General features: G+C 50.1%; 2 long non-coding RNA genes across 3 annotated transcripts in view; one reads left to right on the forward strand and one right to left on the reverse strand.

Annotated features, from left to right (window-relative positions):
• The window catches only part of LOC136329447 (uncharacterized), a 196,082-nt gene that overhangs the window by 181,824 nt on the left and 1,104 nt on the right, over positions 1–13,154 (reverse strand). The gene's annotated exons all lie outside the window — the stretch shown is intronic.
• LOC136329448 (uncharacterized) lies at positions 2,559–6,476 on the forward strand. The gene is made up of 3 exons (XR_010730193.1): positions 2,559–2,670; positions 5,822–6,005; positions 6,185–6,476. It is a non-coding gene; the product is annotated as an uncharacterized lncRNA (long non-coding RNA).

A 13,154-nucleotide genomic window follows, 5' to 3' on the forward strand; every position in this document is an offset into this window, starting at 1 on the left:
GTTCTCCCGGAGTTCTGCGGCAGCTCTAGCAAATTAATCACACCCTCGGAGGGGGTCATGGGAACCTCTGGTTTAGAGCCAGTTGGCCAGAAGTACAGCTAACGACCTGGGCTTGCAATTAGCATCTGCAGTCCGGGCTGAAGGCGGTTGGAACCTGCAGATAGACAGTCAGAATTCTGCACAGGTGACAACCTGCGTTTGCAAGTGGTGTGTGAAGCAGAGGCCCAGGGGACAGTCATAGGACTGGGCCCCTAACCTGTGGACTCTGACACTCTCTCGGGGTAGACAGGCATCAGGACAGCGTGGAGCTGTAGGACACCCGAATGGTGTCTAGAGAACCGCTCGCTGGTGCTGTGGGGAAACCCCAGGCACACGCACATGGGAACTGGGCCCAGGACCCCCAAATAACCAGGTAAAGTCAGGCCCGAAGTTGTCAGTCCTTCCTCGTTTTTCAGAGAAGCCAAAAATTCTTCCTTTTCTGTGAGATCTACCCATTCTCATACATTGGCATCTTGTATTAATAATTGTTTTTCAAAATTTGCCTGGACCAACAATCCCAGGTGCAGGCTGGGTCCTGTCCACAGATGCCAGCTTCTCAGCATCCCAGAGAAGCAGGACCCGAGTCCAGAGGAGGGAGGCCCCCTGCCAAGGGCACACAGCCAGCGAGTAGCAGGGACAGCACAGGGACCGAACCCCTCCATCAGCTACATCTCAGCTGGTGGGGATCCTCACCAGGGGATGCTCTGATGAGACACATCTGCAAAGTCGCAGAGAGGCCACACCTTTGCCAGTGTCCCTGCGGTCACTGCTGTGTTCACCCCTAACCCATGGACCTCAGTGCCACCCAGTCGCTTCTTGGACTCACACCCTAGCTCCCGGGCAGAGCACAGTGTTCTCTCCTTCCCACGCGCTTCCTCCAGGGTCATTCTGGGAGCTCCAGACCTGGGCTCCTTCACTCGCCTTCACTCCTTGTCCTGAGCACGGCACTCAGCTCTGGGGACAGAAGTCAGATCAGACCCGGGCTCTGCTTGAGAAACTGGAGTGGTTAATGTTATGTGTCAGCTCGGCCTGGCCATGGTGCCCAGGTATTCGCTCAAATACCAGTCTAGAGGTTGCTGTGGAGGTATTTTCGAGAAAAGTGTTGAACAATTTGGGAACCCCACCCACCTAAAACCCAAGGGCCTCTCAGCTCCTGGTCGTGGACAGCCCTTCCAGCCCTGGTATTCTGCAACCCGGTGGGACGTACACTGGTTCTGCAGTTGTGTCGCTCTCATCAACCAGGGCCCCAGAAGGTGTTCAGTGCTCATTCTAAATGATACCACCCATGAATGACAGACAGTGTCCTAACTCCAGAACCTGGCATCTGTGGTTCAGACTCTGTCTCTGCCAGTGGCCAGCTCAATGACTTCAGCTCTCGGAGCCTTGATCTCCTCATCTGTAAACTGGAAATGATACCACTCCAGAGAGAACGGTGAGTGGTCAGCACAGGGTCTGACCCACAGCGGGAGCTCCGAAAACGTCCACGTACCCACGTAACCACACAGGTGCGCTCAGGTCCTGAGGAGCACCCCCCGCCGCCTGCAGGCCCAGCAAAGCCAGCCTACGTCCGGCACGTTCCTTTCAGTCTGGGACACCCGCACTTGCCGAGTGGGTCTGCACCAAACCCCGGGGAAAGAAATGTAACCTGTCCGCTCCTGCACATTCAGGCTCCCAGGATGGGACAAATATATACCTTTCCCCTGGAGAGGCAGCCTTGCTTTCTCGGCTCCCAACTGGGGAAATTATACCTCCCTCCAAAAACTGTCACAGTGCCAGGACACAAGCGCTTTACAAAATGCCCGGGTCTCTCCTTTCTCGCCTCTGGAAGGCAGAGGAGTGTGAAGGCCTAGAGTCCGGAGTCACACAGACCAGACCAGCCCTGCAGTCCTGCCGGACGGCGTCCTGGGCCATCAGATCCCGGCCTGCCCGGGAGCAAACGAGACTGCTAACACTGGGCCCCTCACATCTGCAAAGATTTCATGGGAGCTGCCCGAGGAGACTGGGCTCCCTGGCTGGTAGGGACTACCGGCAAGCAGCAGTATTATCGTTTTTATTCCCCTGACTTTTCCAGGGAAAGGTGGCCACTCAGGTTCCGGCTGTCAGTGGCTCCTTTGCCTGGCTGCTTCCAAACTGGCTTTCTCTCACCGGCCGCCGGAATAGCCCCGGCCAACCAGGACCTTCTGGAAGTGCGCTGTCATTTTACATCTCGGGTCACTGGGCTGGACAGGCGGTGAGCTCGCCGTCCCCTCTCCAGAAGGAACAGCTGGGGTCAGGGAGGTGAAGCCACCTGCCCGGTGGGGCACGGCTGGCTGGCTGGGAAGCGGTGGAAGCCGACCACGCCCGGCTGTCCCTGCGTCATCTGACTGCCTGCGTGAGGGTCAGAAGGTTGGTGCTGCAGCCAAGAGTTTCTTGGCAAGAGCTGCGCGGTCAGGGGTCACGGAGCAGCAGAAAGCATGGGAATTTTGTCCCTAATTATGTCCTGTTTGACTTGGCCCTCCCCAGATCCCTGCCGCCGGAAAGCCAGTGCTGGTGGAGCCCTGGCCCTTAGGTTGTCATCGGGAATGCTGACTTCTAATTCGGGCTGATTACTTTGGACGAGTCGCCCAGCCCTCCATTCTCAGCTCCCCATTTGTAAGTCTGGGATAATAATAGCTTCCTCTCTTTGGGAAACATTGCAATGGCTTTCTTACTGTGCGTTGTTTGGGGAGGCAGGAAATTCTTTTCAGCGAGCAGCCAGCAATCACTAATCACACTGACAATTTGTGACAAATGAACTGCCAAATGTATTTCAAGAGTAGAACTCGATTTCTTGAGGAAAACATTCCCTTGGGACGGCGCTTTGGGTTTAGCCCGTGTTCAGGCACCTCGTGACTCCAGTTAGAGGTGGGACCGGACTAGAAAAGGGCACTGGACACTGGACGGAGAGGCCGAGCCCAGTGGGGCTGGGCAACCCTGGGGAGGTCATGTCACCGGTCTGAATCTCTCAACCTTCAAACCTAAAATGAGGGTGTGGAACTAAAAGACCGCTGGGTCCTCTTCCTCAGGGAGGCTGCTCTGACTCGACCTGCCAGGACCAGTTAGTAAAGGCAGTTCTGGGTCACCCGGTCCCGCCCAACCTCCACCCTCCTGCGGCTCCACCCCACCTCCCTCCCGACAGCTACGGCCTCAACCAATCACGTGACTCCCCGGGAGGGACTGCTCTCCCGTCAGGTCAGCGGAGCAGACCTGGAAGCCAAGGTGCGCCCAGACAGAACCCGCAGTCGTTTAAAATGATGTAGGAGAGGGGCTTTCAATCACATGGGGAATGAGCTCAGGCCAGAGAGGCCTGAGGCAAGATTCTGTGACAATACCTTAACAATTAAAAATGCGCGTGACAAAGACTAGAAGAAAACAATACCACGAGATGTTGACAGTGGTTAACTGACTCAGCCTACCACGCTCCAGGGCAGGGACTCCAACCCAGGCTCCAGGGGAGTGATTTTGGGCGCGATTGTGGGCGAGATGCTAAGGGAAGAGGTGCGATGATAAATGTTGCGGACTCGGAAGAGTTCAAAGACAAAGGAGGGTTGGATTGTGGTGTGGGCCGAGAGAACCTGCTTGGAAAGGGCACCACTCGCCTGCCATGAACTTTCCCAGGATGATAATCGAATAAAGTCAGTCCATTAATTTTTTCCAGACTATTCATTTTATTTCCTTCCTTCAGCAACATTCCTGTACCCATTAAGAAGGCATATATATTCCTCCACCCTCTCAGACTCAGTCTCCAAACATCTGTGGGAGCTAAGCCATAAACCGTTGGCACCTTAAGCAGTGAGTCTTTTTATTTATCCCATTAGTTCATCATTAGAGACCCTACATTATTAAGTAGGTAACTTGCTTGACAGTTCAGACAAAAATCCTTTTTCTCTGGGCTGGACCAGCTAGCTGCCTTTAAAATCACTCTCCAAAAAAAAAAAAAAAAAGATAGGTCATTGATCTTGGCCCTTAGCATTGCAGGAATCCCGAGGTGCTCCGTCTGTGCGCCAAACCTGACCATCTCCTCTCCTGCTGAGCACGCAGGGTTTTCTGGACAAGGCCCTGTCACACTCACGGATCACCAAGGTATTCGCTGGCCGGAGGCTCGCTCCCTGAATGACAGGGGGTAATAAGAGTTAGATAAGTACAGACCCAAGCGAAGGGGTAGGCACAAATCACTGGGTGTATTATTTTCTTAAATAAAAGGGTCAGCTGTAAATAAAAACTCCCCTGTGTCCTGTGTCCTGAGACGATGAGGCACATGGCCTGACCGTGGGAGACAGCCCCGCCTAAACGGTGGGGAGGAACCGTTCATTCGAGTTAAATGGTACCTCACAGGGCAGATCTCTCAGAACAGAAGAGACACATCAGACAAGACATCAGGCAGTACGTTCATGGAGACGGCGTGGTGCTCGGAACTGGGAGGCCAGGGTTCAAATCCCAAGCTGTTACTACATTTCCCGCGGCGGTTCCCAAGCCACTGCATGCTTTATTATTGTCATTCAGAAAAAACAAAATATAGCTAAGAGCTAGAACGCATAACTGGCACTTTGGAAGATGCAAGGAGAATATAAAATTAAACATAAAAGAGAAAAAATCAATAGCCTTTGTTAGATAGATAGATAGATCTTTCAAAACTAGGACTCCTAAGAACACTGTGATCTATCACTGTAGACTATTCGTGCTGAGAGGGACCTCAGAGCTTGCGAGTCGCGTTTTCAACCTCGAGGCATGCACCTCTTGGGCAGCGATTTTTCAACCGGTGTGCTGCAAGAATTTTTAAAACATGCAATACCTGACTATTTAGTCAGGGGCATTGGCCTCTTTTCCCTCAGATCGTCACATTTAAAAAATGACAACACCCAACACAATAGCCATCTGGTGTGAATAAATCAAAATTAAATCAAATTTTTGTCAGACTGGCAAAACCTCTGTATTTCTGGTGTGCCACAGAACTTCAGTGAGCAGTTAATGTGTGCCATGAGGTGGGAAGGGCTGAGAATCGCTGCTCTAGGGCTCTATAGACACACAACCATCAACTGAGAGATGGGGGTCTGTCATCTGTGTCTTCCCAGAATGCACTGCCCCATCTCGTGGTAACAATATCCTCCTTTTATTTGGGGAAAACACCCTATTCCCCTCTCCACACGGTTCAGGTAGGGACACCCACCCCCTGTCACAATGACAGGCATGTGGTCGACCCAGCATCCATCCCACTACCCACAGGAACTGCTTCAGGCCTGGGCTGGGCTTCCAACGGGACCCTGAGAGGGTTTTTCACTCTAGGCTGGGTTTGCTCACCCAGTGGAATGGCAGCCTGCATGGCCGACGGACAGGTCTGAAATCACCTGGGGAGACCCGTCCGGAGAAGAAACCCGGTGACTCAGAGGGCATGGCCAAGATACAGAAAGAGACAGGCCCCTGATGGCATCCTGGACCAGCCGTGCCTGTCACTGTCATCATTTCTTCAAGACGTTTGAGGACCATCTACCACTGCATTGCCCTTCAGTGTATGCCAATTTGAGCTGAGTCCCTATCACACATAGCCACAAAATAATCCTGATCAATACAAGAGATTTCATGAGTTCCTTGAACAGGTATGCAAATTATATATCAATATGCATAGGTATACTTTCCTACAGAGAGGGTCAGCATTCTTTTGGGTTACTAAACTAAATGATTACAAGTGACCATTCTAATTCAATGCTCCTATTTCACAGATGAGAAAATCAAGACCCAAGTCAAGAGAGTATTCATCTTCCCTCAGGTTACACAGCAAGTTGGTGTTGGAAGAGGATGTGCTCTCTGGTTGGCCATCGAGCAGGACCGGGGCCATCAGAGGCTTCTCATTCCCTCCCGTGTCCTAGGAATGTCCCCCCCCCCCCCCGCACTAGAAGCTACCCAAACACACAGCCTTGAGACCGGAAGGGGTTGTTGAGACCATCTATACGGTATGTGTGACTAAAGCCCAGTTAGGTCTCTACGTGAACTATTAACATTCTGCTGGGTGAGGGTGGGGATCTACTCATCTTATGGCCACTCAAGACAAGCCTTATAGGTAAATTCCTGGTTTCTTAAACCTGCCACCCACCAATCTGGAGTGGCCTGACTTTCTACGGTCTCTCCTTAGGTTGTGAGTGTGGGGACAATTTATAAACCAACAGTTGGTGACAGACACAGACCAGAATCCAGTTCTGCTGAATCTTCCTGACCCCATATCTCCATCCTCACTGGGAGCCCACCTTTGGCCACTCAGGATCGCCAGGTTGCTAACTATCACCATGTGCAGGCTCAGCCCTAGAGCAGGTAAGTCAGAATGACGAGGGTGAAGGCTCCAGCCCTGATATTTTATCGAGATCCCTAGAAATTCCAAGTGCAGTGAGGATGAGTACTCCTGCCTTACCAGATGAAAACAAGGCTGAAGAAACACACACAGCAAAACTTGTCCAACATTTACTAATAAACATTAAACAAACACCTTCCTAATGCAAAATTGAGTATCTTACTCTACCCAGCCACTGTGTCAGGGATTGAAGAGCAAAATTGAAAAAAAGACACAGGACCTGCTTGAGAAACATTTCATCTCTCGTGTAAAAGAAGTAAGAACCATCCACCAAAAAAGGGGCTACTTTTAACCCACAGAATAGAATTCTTGGCAGCCTTGCCATCAAATTCTCAGCCACCTAACTCTCTCTTGGTCTCTCAGATTAAGTAAAGAGTTCCTTTAGAAAATACAGCTGAGTGTTTGCGTCCATTCGAAACAGTCCCATTTAGGGAATGTATGGCATTTGAGTATATTTACAAAAACTCTCTTCAAGGAAAGAGTTTTTGTGTGATCCAAGTTAAATTGCTGTCAGCATAAAACAGACCACTGTCTCAATAGGATGCTTTATGTTGAGCCTCACAGTGACAACAAAGCAAAATCCTACCGTCGACACACAAAAGATAACCATAAAGAGAAGGGGATGAGAGCGTACTGCTACAGAAAACCATCGCCTCGCAAGGCAAGGGGGCGAGAGAGGGGAACAGAGCAGTACAAAGAGCTAGACAGCAGTAAGATGGCATGAGTGACTCCTTACCTAGCAACAGTTACTCTAAACATAGATACACTGAATTCTCTAATCAGAGGACATAGAGTGGCCGGATGAATAAAAGAATAAGACCCAACTCTATGCTGCCTACAAGAGACTCACATACAGGCTCAAAGGGACGGGATGGAAAAAGATACTGCACACAAGTGGAAATCAAAAGAGAGCAAGGATAGCTCTATTTATATCATACAGAATAGACTTGAAGCTGAAAACAGTAATGAGAGACAAAGGAGGTCAATATAATTACAAAGGAGTCGATTCATCAAGAAAATATATCATAGGTATCAAATCACCACATTGTGTGCTTTAATCATATACAATATTTATATGTCAATTATATCTCAATAAAGCTGAAATTGTTTTGATTTTTTTTTTGACAGAGACAGAGAGAGAGTCAGAGAGAGGGACAGATAGGGACAGACAGGAACGAAGAGAGATGAGAAGCATCAATTCTTCATTGCAGCACCTTAGTTGTTCAATGACTGCTTTCTCATATGTGCCTTGACCGGGAGGGGGGGGGGCTACAGCAGAGTGAGTGACCCCTTGCTCAAGCCAGTAACCTTGGGCTCAAGCCAGTGACCTTGGAGGCTTCAAGCCAGCAACCTTTGGGCTCAAGCCAGCAACCATGGGGTCATGTCTACTGTATGATACCACCCTCAAGCCAGCGACCCCACACTCAAGCTGGTGAGCCTGTGCTCAAGCTGGTGAACCCACTCTCAAGCCAGCAACCTCGGGGTTTTGAACCTGGGTCCTCCACGTCCCAGTCTGACGCTCTATCCACCATGCCACCACCCGGTCAGGCTGTTTTGCTTTTTAAATTACTTTTAAAGAATGCAGTGTATAGTTAAGTTTACCCCCTATATATTTTTTAAGACACCTACTAACTTTCACTAGATTTTTTTAGATGATCTTCTACAAATAGCCCCACCTACCTCCCCTCCATTCTCCTCCCATTAGTGGCTCCCACACTGGACACCGCAGGTGCAGAGCACTCCCAGCATTGCGGACAGTTCCCGTGCACAGTGCTGACCAGGAAGGGAGCAAGGGGATGAGAGAGAAGAGCGGTTTGTCTCGGAGGGCCAGGCGGGGCTCCGTTTACTCAACCAGCCCGTGGGGGCTTGGGGGAGAAGGCAGTAGGAAAGAGGGACATGAAAAGCAGTCTATGCCCTTCAACACACGGTGAGCCCATCCAGTAACCGAGCCCAGCCTAACCTCTGCTTCAGGTACGTCACCGCCCCCCCCCCCAAAGAAACGTAGCACAGGAAGATCTGCTCCGCTTTCTAGGTCTGCGTATCAGACTCCTATTAGCCAAAAAAAATCAAATTAGAAAAACCCGGAGTAATCCACAGCCTGGAGTAAGTCCACCTGCTATCCAGATAAGTATGAAATCCAAGAGCAGCGCCCGCTGACCCAGTTAGGGTCATGGCCCAGCCTCGGGTCATCCTAGGAGAGGCTGTAAGAATACAGCAGCCGAAGGGGAGGCTGTGGGGCTGGGGCAGGGTGCTACTTGTGACGTCCATCTCCTACAGGCAGGCAGACGGCAGGGTCCGGGACGCTGAGGGGACACCCTCGTTTCAGCCCTCACTTTGCTCAGCCTGCCTTAGTCTGCTTCTTCCTGTCTTTGAGATTTGCAAGGACAAGGATCCCTTCTTCTCCGCTGTGCCCAGCGCAGAACCGGCCTCCGCTTCCTCCCGCTTCTCAGGAAAATGTATTTATCTGGGCTATAGCAGATGGCACGGACAGGGACCTGCCTGAGCCAGAGGCAATGCTGTGGGCTCCATGCGTAGCCTCACGTAAGCGAGGCAGCAACCTAGTGAGATGGGTTTCATCCACCTGCTTTTCAGGGGAAGGAACCGAGTCTCCTCGAGGTAAAACAGTTTGCTTAAAAGTGCTGGATGTGGCATGCAAACTCGCAGCAATACAACTTTTCATGATGCTACTGAAGACTTGAAATGAATGAGTGAATGCTAGTGTAATTGAACCGCTGAAGTACCGAAAACAACTCACAAAATAATTGTTTCACACTGAATCCTACTGGAAAGCAGATACATACCCAGAAGGCCACATTCAAGATGACTTCTGAGAATTAAAACTGATGTCTTCTTATAAAGACAATGCCACGTTACAACCATATTAACATGTGGGTGGGCACTCTGTTAAACACAGCTTAATTCACAAGGGTGTTCTAGATGGAAACAACGGAATTATGAATAAAGTTGCCTCCCAGCCTTTCTACTTGGCACAGCCGACCTAACTAACCCCAGGCCATTACCCACTGTCATTATGTAGCTGACCTCTAAATGGCAATGACTTACCATCTGGGACTGATACACAATTAGCATCCAGGGTGCCCCACAATCCAGGGTGATACACAATTAGCTCAGGGGTCCCCAAACTTTGGGGCCATTTCACTGTCCCTCAGACCGTTGGAGGGCCAGACTATAAAAAAAAAACTATGAACAAATCCCTATGCACACTGCACATATCTTATTTTAAAGTAAAAAAACAAAACGGGAACAAATACAGTATTTAAAATAAAGAACAAGTAAATTTAAATCAGCAAACTGACCAGTATTTCACTGAGAACTATGGGCCTGCTTTTGGCTAATGAAATGGTCAATGTCTGGTTCCATATTTGTCACTGCTAGCCATATCAAGTGATATGACGCGCTTCCAGAACCATGAGGCATGCATCCTGCATCACCGGAAGTAGTACTGTACATGAGTGACGCCGTGCTTTGCGATGCCGCCACATAAAGTGCTCCTCTCACTGACCACCAATGAAAGAGGTGCCCCTTCCAGAAGTGCGGCAGGGGCCAGATAAATGGCTTCAGGGGGCCGCATGTGGCCCGCGGGCCGTAGTTTGGGGACCCCTGCTCTAGCTTATACTCCTTTGCTGGACCCAGTAGGTAAAGAGTAGAGCGAACGCTATCTTCCTCAATTCCTATTTTCTAACTAAAATACTTCTTGAGTTTTGCTTCCTCTCAATACTCTTCAAGTGCTCAATTCTCTAGCTTGCTTACTGGTCCTAGAACAGGTCTTACATGCTCCTTCTTCACACCCTTGCCCATGCTGTTCCAGCAAAGCTATTGGTTTCTCATCCCACCTAGGACTCATTTAGCCCTAGGCTTTCGAAAGGGCCAGTGAAGCCCATGCAAAGTGAAGGCAAGTAATTTAAATATTTCTCTGCCATCACTGCCCTCATAGATGTTTAGTATTTGACACAGGAAGAGCCAAGGCGCTACAAAATGCGAGCTCCAGGTTCAAGCTGGACTTTGTATCAGTCAATTTTTGCTGTGTAACAAATAAAAACAGAAATGTCAGTGTCATGTAACAACAAGCTTGTAGCTTGTGCATCCACAAGACAGCCGGATTTTCGTTGATCTAGGCTAAGCTTCTTTAGGTTTAGCTCCAAAGGCAAGTTGGGTCCAAGTATGCTGCATATTATAAAGCTATTAAAAATAATGTTAAATCTACACATGCTAATCTATACACCCTTCATGGGGTAGGACCTTCTTAAGGCATGTTATTCTCATGGCAAAAGTCAGGACTAGAGAGAGTAAGTCCAGTCATGCAGCCAGAGGCAGATTAAAGTCAGTTCAGGCCCCGAGCACAGAAGAAAATATTGGACCCCTTAAAAAAAGAAAAGAGTGAGAGCGCCGGCCTGGCGTGCGGGGGACTCAGGTTCGATTCCCGGCCAGGGCACATAGGAGAAGTGCCCATTTGCTTCTCCACCCCCCCCTTCCTCTCTGTCTCTCTCTTCCCCTCTCACAGCCAAGGCTCCATTGGAGCAAAGATGGCCCGGGCACTGGGGATGGCTCCTTGGCCTCTGCCCCAGGCGCTAGAGTGGCTCTGGTCGCGGCAGAGCGACGCCCCGGAGGGGCAGAGCATCGCCCCCTGGTGGGCAGAGCGCCACCCCTGGTGGGCATGCCTAGTGGATCCCAGTCGGGTGCATGCGGGAGTCTGTCTGACTGTCTCTCCCCGTTTCCAGCTTCAGAAAAATACAACAACAAAAAAATTTTTTTAAAAAAAGAGTGAGACAGGGAAAATAAAAATACACGTTAACCGTATTTTTATTTTTTATTTTTTTGTATTTTTCCGAAGCTGGAAACGGGGAGGTAGTCAGACAGACTCCCGCATGCGCCCACCTGGCATGCCCACCAGGGGGCGATGCTCTGCCCATCTGGGGTGTTGCTCTGTTGCAACCAGATCCATTCTAGCACCTGAGGCAGAGGCCATGGAGCCATCCTCAGCACCCAGGCCAACTTTGCTCCAATGGAGCCTCGGCTGCGGGAGGGGAAGAGAGAGACAGAGAGGAAGGAGAGGGGGAGGGGTGGAGAAGCAGATGGGCACTTCTCCTGTGTGCCCTGGCCGGGAATCGAACCCGGGACTCCTGCACGCCAGGCTGACGCTCTACCACTGAGCCAACCGGCCAGGGCCCATATTTTTAAATAAATAAAAAATATTATGTACTATTAATGGTAAAATTGCACATATGAAATCAAACTTGGTGTCATTTGAAAAAAGTGTAAAGTTGGGGTTTTGTGGGACCCATCAAAAGTCGGGGCCCAGGACGCCCGCCTGGTGTGCCCGCCGTTAAATCCACCTCTGCATGCAGCATATTTCCAGCTTCTCCTCACAGCACATCTGCTAATCTCCTATTGTCTAAAGCTTGATGTGGCCAAGGACAAAGCCAGGAAGTGGAGGTGGCACTTTCCTTTCATGGGGATAGGGAAAGGGAGTAAATATTAGCTGAACCATAAATAATCATCTCGATGGGCACAACCATGTATTTAAAACGTCCCTTCTACCGCCCTGGCAGGCTGGGGAAGGCAGCCCGAATAAAGAGGGAGGAGACCTCTCTGGAGCTCACGGCCGAGAAGCGGAGCAGAGCTGTGAGGTTCTCCGTCGGAGAGCATGCGGGCTGGCAGCAAAGGAGTCTCAGCGAGCACATGCCATCAGCAGGGGCTCAGAGGGAAGCCCGACCCGTCGGTGAGGACGTGAACTGATGGACAGATCCTAGAGGGAGGCCTGTCAATCCATTCACATGTTGTAAACACGCACGGCCTGTGATCCAGCCAGCCACTGCCAAGGATGTCCTCTGTGGACAGAATCTAACGAGTACACACAGATTGTACTCATTTGTTTGTTACAGAAAAATAAATAAATAAACAAACAATAAAGAAAAGTAGAGAAGAAACAGAGAAAACAAATTCAGTGCCCGTCTCTAAAGGCCTGATTAAGTGAATTATGGTACAGCCATATGGCATGTGTTAAAGCTATTAAAGTTAATAAGTTAAATCTCTACGTGCTAATTCACTCATTTACAAACACTGGTTATTGTGTGTCTGTCGTGTGCCAAAGCCTGTTCTCAGCACTTGGAGGAATAGAGGAAAATGAGACACGGAGGCTCTCTCTTCTCGAGGAGAAGGAGCCGCCGGAGACCATTACAAAGAAGCTCGTCTCAGGAAGTAAACAGTGCTATGAGACGATGTGCTAAAGGGGGCTGGGAGACGGACCACCATGGACGGGTGTCCGTGGAAGTCCTCTCCGAAGAAGCGATGTTGGGGCTGAGACCTCAATGGCAAGAAGGAGCTAGCCTCTTCTTAGAGAACAGGAAGGTGTAGGGGAAGAGTCCTCTCGGAGAGGAAACAGCAGGTGCAAAGGCCCTGAGGCGGGAATAAACTTGCTGGGCTTATTCAGGGAAGGGCCCAGTGCCAGTGTGGTTACAGCAGAGTCAGTGAAGGACGCAGGGGGAACAAGATGAGGCTGGAGAAATGCTGGAGACCCGTGTTCCTTCTGTTCTACCTCTCACACTTGTGTCCTCAGTCTCTCCATCAGTCAAATGGAGCTACTAGTCATTGACAGCTTTTATCTCCCAGGACCTCTGCAAGATGTCTGTGCAACAGGTTCGACAGGCATTAGTATTCCCCACGGAGGAAACTGAGACTCAAAAAGTTTAGTGGCTGAGCCCTGGCCGGGTAGCCCAGTTGGTTAGAGTGTTGTCCT

The sequence above is a fragment of the Saccopteryx bilineata genome, chromosome 3 (genome assembly GCF_036850765.1).
Source record: "Saccopteryx bilineata isolate mSacBil1 chromosome 3, mSacBil1_pri_phased_curated, whole genome shotgun sequence".
Lineage (NCBI taxonomy): Eukaryota > Metazoa > Chordata > Mammalia > Chiroptera > Emballonuridae > Saccopteryx > Saccopteryx bilineata.